Genomic DNA, 5677 nt, shown 5'->3' with positions numbered 1-5677 from the left:
AAACATACTTACTCAGATAAATTACTCCGAAACAAAACCAGGAGATCTTTAGCAATAAAGGTCATATTTGCTTGATTTCAACTTATAGCCCCAACTCATTATCATACTGCTTTAAACAATAATGTTGTCACTTGTAAGATAACTCCGATATTTTCTGACAAGAGTAGCGAACCTGTTGCTGCTTCATACATCAAATGTAGGTATGAGAATGGAATAGTCAAAAAGGAGAAAATAAAGTTTCACAAATCAAAAATAAGGCAAAAATTGAAATATCTGCTTACTTTATCTCAACCCTGAACTAAATGAGTAAATGCAATGACTTGCACACACAGGGTGAGGCTTGCCACTTCCAAATCAATATAGATGGGTCTGTTTTTCAAATTTAAAATAACTACAATGGAGGTTTGAAAGAAGAAAGGTTGTAATCTTCTTCTTCTGCGTTCGTGGGCTGAAACTCCCACGGATTTGTACGTGTATGACCGTTTTTCCCCCGCCATTTAGGCAGCCACACGCCGATTTCGGAGGAAGAATGCTGGGTTTATTTGTGTTTCTATAACCCACCGAACTCCGACATGGATTACATGATCTTTTCCGTGCGCACTTGGTTTATGCTTGCGTGTACACATGAAGGGGGATAAGGCACAAGCAGGTCTGCACATAAGTTGACCTGGGAGATCGGAAAAATCTCCAGCTTAACCTATCAGGTGCGGCCGGGATTCGAACCCACAACCTTCCGCTTTGGAGGCTGGCGTCTTACCGCCAAGCCATTGCGCCCGTCGGAAGGTTGTACTGACTGTGAATGTGACCCATGCAGCACCGAGGACACATCTCGACTTTGATTCTCCCATCCGACTGAAAATCCTGCTTCAAACAGGCATCTTACATTCTGAAGACATCACAATCTTAACATTGCGGTACAGTTGACACTGTACAGTGTCAAAATATTAGTTTCATGAAAATGGTACAATGTCAGTGCAGCAGCAAAAAAGAAGAAGAGAGCAAGTTCACCTGTTTTACAACTTTCATTGTTTGTCTTTCATTAACACGCTCTCTTCCACCCACCCCTTCCCACACTTCTCTCACTCTCTTCCACCCACCCCTTCCCACACTTCTCTCACTCTGTTCCACCCACCCCTTCCCACACTTCTCTCACTCTCTTCCACCCACCCCTTCCCACACTTCTCTCACTCTTCCACCCACCCCTTCCCACACTTCTCTCACTCTGTTCCACCCACCCCTTCCCACACTTCTCTCACTCTCTTCCACCCACCCCTTCCCACACTTCTCTCACTCTCTTCCACCCACCCCTTCCCACACTTCTCTCACTCTCTTCCACCCACCCCTTCCCACACTTCTCTCACTCTCTTCCACCCACCCCTTCCCACACTTCTCTCACTCTCTTCCACCCACCCCTTCCCACACTTCTCTCACTCTCTTCCACCCACCCCTTCCCACACTTCTCTCACTCTCTTCCACCCACCCCTTCCCACACTTCTCTCACTCTCTTCCACCCACCCCTTCCCACACTTCTCTCACTCTCTTCCACCCACCCCTTCCCACACTTCTCTCACTCTCTTTATAATTCTGGAGCTGTGACAATGAATTATCTTACAGGCAGTTGTTAATGCCAATCACAGAGGCAACCCTAGTGCTTCTGCTTAATGCAAACATCAATCACACGCATTCACACAGCGCAACAAAGTTATTTCAATCTCACAGGCTGGGTAGTTCTTCAAAAGATTCACTCAACAGTTATACAAACATCTGTCAAATGATCAATCATAGACAATCAAGCATCTGTCAAATGATCAATCATAGACAATCAAGCATCTGTCAAATGACCAATCGACAAGTGAGTTCCGAAAATCCTCACAGATTATTTTCCGCTATCAAACACCAAGGGAAGTCACTGCACCACGGGGAGTTTAACCTTCACCTCCACACGACCTTCTAATCTCCAGAGTTCCTCTTTGTTTGTCTCTATGGAGCATCACCATGACAACCGCGCGTTTCCGAGCAGGGCTACTTTAAGGACAGTTGCCAAGCTGCCACACAGAGAGAGACTTCAACTGGTATCCATGGAAACGATCTCTGTGGAGGTGAGAGCGTCTTTCTGAATGTTGTCGAACATGGCGTTCAGCTCGGGCGTCCCCTTGATCTGCTGCAAGAAGTCGTTCATCTGGGGGCTCTTGTCTGAAACCAAGGGAGTAGAGAAGGGTCATTTACATGACAGACTTTAGCTCAGAAAGTTAGCTTTGAGGAAACAGGCGCAACAAACAGCAAGAACATGAACAACAGGTGGCGAGGAATTTTGGTCCCAAATCGTTCTATGACGTGTTTTGGGTTCTCAGCATTTTTTTGTATTTTGAACACCCTAGAATCGCTGTATGATGTTTATTTGTCAATGTCATCCTCATTTTTGCAATAATAAAGTGATGGTTTTCAAAGTGAGTAAATGCTAAAAATGTGGAAACTTGCTGAAAAAATCGGAATTCCCGTATTTTTGGCAATGTCACAATCACAAAAATATAGCACATTGATCAGGACTTGTGTACAAAGTCTATATAAAGTGATCCTTTTATCCAAGGCCTTTTTGATCAGGACTTGTGTACTAAGTCTATATAAAGTGATCCTTTATCCAAGGCCTTTTTGATCAGGACTTGTGTACTAAGTCTATATAAAGTGATCCTTTTCTCCAAGGCATTTTTGATCAGGACTTGTGTACTAAGTCTATATAAAGTGATCCTTTTATCCAAGGCCTTTTTTTTTTTTTTTTTAAAGTTGGGGGGGACAGGACTTTTTCATTCCCGTGGCGATCATTTTTCTTCCTCGAAAAACCTATCAGGTTTCCTCTGAAATTCACGGATCCGAGCCTGATTTCAAGCCCCACAGCTGTGATGTTCCTTACCTGCGTCAGGCACGTTGAGAAGAGCGGCGACGGCACGCAGAGCGGAGCGTTTGAGCTCGTCCTGTTTCTCAAACTCCTGCTTGACGGAGTGCGCCTTGACCTTGGTCGTACATGTGGCTCTCAGCGGCTCCACCAGCCGGTCCAGTCCTGCAGGGAAACCCAACACACATTTGAGCATCTTTATTGACACTTTTCAGCGCTTGAGAGTAAACTCCCAGCTACTAAGAAGGTAAATAACTGTGTCAATTGATGATCAATGGATTTTTTAACGCCCTAACCGTGAAATGTTAGGGGCATGTTACCAGGTTGTTACCCCGACTTAAGATGATACAAAAATAAAATTTAAAAAAAAGAGGGAAAAGGGCTGCCACAAGAGAGCGATGGTTATTGTTCTCAAGCTCCCAGCCACCAAGGCACCTGAGCTGGAGGTAAGCGTCAAGTAGTCATGGAGTTGGTTTACTAGACATGGCTGGGTCATTGTGTATCAGCCAAACTATGTCAAATACTTTCACAAGGGGAAACAAGTCGCGTAAGGCGAAAATACAATATTTAGTCAAGTAGCTGCCATTTTTCAGCAAGACCGTATACTCGTAGCATCGTCAGTCCACCGCTCATGGCAAAGGCAGTGAAATTGACAAGAAGAGCGGGGTAGTAGTTGCGCTAAGAAGGATAGCACGCTTTTCTGTACCTCTCTTTGTTTTAACTTTCTGAGCGTGTTTTTAATCCAAACATATCATATCTATATGTTTTTGGAATCAGGAACCGACAAGGAATAAGATGAAAGTGTTTTTAAATTGATTTGGACAATTTAATTTTGATAATAATTTTTATATATTTAATTTTCAGAGCTTGTTTTTAATCCAAATATAACATATTTATATGTTTTTGGAATCAGCAAATGATGGAGAATAAGATAAACGTAAATTTGGATCGTTTTATAAATTTTTATTTTTTTTTACAATTTTCAGATTTTTAATGACCAAAGTCATTAATTAATTTTTAAGCCACCAAGCTGAAATGCAATACCGAACCCCGGGCTTCGTCGAAGATTACTTGACCAAAATTTCAACCAATTTGGTTGAAAAATGAGGGCGTGACAGTGCCGCCTCAACTTTCACGAAAAGCCGGATATGACGTCATCAAAGACATTTATCAAAAAAATGAAAAAAACGTTCGGGGATTTCATACCCAGGAACTCTCATGTCAAATTTCATAAAGATCGGTCCAGTAGTTTAGTCTGAATCGCTCTACACACACACACACACACACACGCACGCACACACGCACGCACACACGCACATACACCACGACCCTCGTTTCGATTCCCCCTCGATGTTAAAATATTTAGTCAAAACTTGACTAAATATAAAAACAACACACGCAGCAGCATGTTAACTAACACTGGTCAGTGACCGTGTGGAAACTGATCCCGCAGTGGTCCTTCAGGCCACTTATCCACCCCCTCTCTTCACACACACACTCACGCTGTAAGACGGCGTTAGGACAGAGGTTGGACAGTCTGACCAGCATGAGGTAGGTCAGCATCTTGATGTCGTAGTGGTCCTTGAGACCATCCTCCACGTGCTGCAGGAACTCGAAGATGTCCAGTCGGTCTAGACACGAGTCCAGCAGGGTGTACATGCACTCAAATGCTGCCTGGAACACACAACAAGCAGTCCTTGTCAATTATACCCAGGCAAGGCACAGAGCCAATGACACTATCTTCTAATAAAGGGAAGTAAGCATTCAAAAATTTTAGTAATACATTTTCATTTGATTAATATACTTACCCAACTCACATATAGCAATTAACCCTAGTTCAGTGCTGGTAACGCTGTACGCGTCCCCTTGGTAACAAGGGAGACAACTCTAAAAAAAGAGTGACCAATACCCATACTGGTATCGAAGCCAGACCAATACTGAGTCTGTCTTCCAAATGCGTGCGCATACGCCGCCCTTTGTATTCATTCCAAACTCAGCGCTCAGTCAAGGTGGTCGCTTTTTCGTACGCTCTGGCTGTTTTCAGCCGTGGTTACTTAGTCTTTTGGACTTGGTTTCTTTCCTCTTGGTTTCTACTCGTCGTCTTACTTCGCTACTATGTTGAGGTGAACAACAGGACGTGAGAGTTATTATGCAGAACTAGTCTCCTAGCAACCGACAGAATAAGAAGCATTAAAATGAAGACGTGATCTACCCCTTCTTTGCATCCTGCATGTAATTATCAATGATTTTGCTGTGTCACCTGACCCGGGTACCGAGACACCAGAATAAAATCACGGTGGTTCAACTCACTTTTCTGATGTCGAGACCGTCGTCCAGTGTGTGTTTGAAAGGACCCATCTCCACTTCTCGTATCAGCTCTTTCTGAAATCATCACAAACACAATCAGCTGATAAGCCAACTAACACATCATGCAAAATCTTGAGCATACAGAAAGATAATACGCACAAGTTGTGGAAGAAGCAACATTCTTTGTCCTGTGTCTATTGGCGCGTTGTTCTCTGTTTAGCTCCTTTGTTTTCTTATTCTTCTATTCTGCAAACTTATCCGATTGTTCATTCGCTTTTCCCCCTGTGCGATTGTTCACACCCCTTTCTTTTTCTCGGTCCAAAATAGCCAAACAGGTTGAAGGGACCTGATCAATAAACCAAGGATGAAATGTCTCTATTGCCCTGTCACACGACCGTTTTAAAGCCTGCGTATGCCGACGTATGGGACATTTGAATAAGTACGCTGGCGTACGTCGAATACGTTATGGGTACGTTTTGT

General features: G+C 43.5%; 1 pseudogene; it reads right to left on the bottom strand.

The window, feature by feature from the left end:
- Positions 1 to 1705: 1705 nt before the first annotated feature.
- On the bottom strand, positions 1706 to 3086 carry LOC138957878 (cullin-associated NEDD8-dissociated protein 1 pseudogene; annotated as a pseudogene).
- Between the last annotated feature and the right edge of the window lie 2591 nt (positions 3087 to 5677).

The sequence above is a fragment of the Littorina saxatilis genome, unplaced genomic scaffold (genome assembly GCF_037325665.1).
Source record: "Littorina saxatilis isolate snail1 unplaced genomic scaffold, US_GU_Lsax_2.0 scaffold_782, whole genome shotgun sequence".
In the NCBI taxonomy this organism is placed as follows: domain Eukaryota; kingdom Metazoa; phylum Mollusca; class Gastropoda; order Littorinimorpha; family Littorinidae; genus Littorina; species Littorina saxatilis.
The sequence above is the reverse complement of the archived record's forward strand: the minus strand, read 5'-3'. Positions and strand labels throughout refer to the sequence as shown.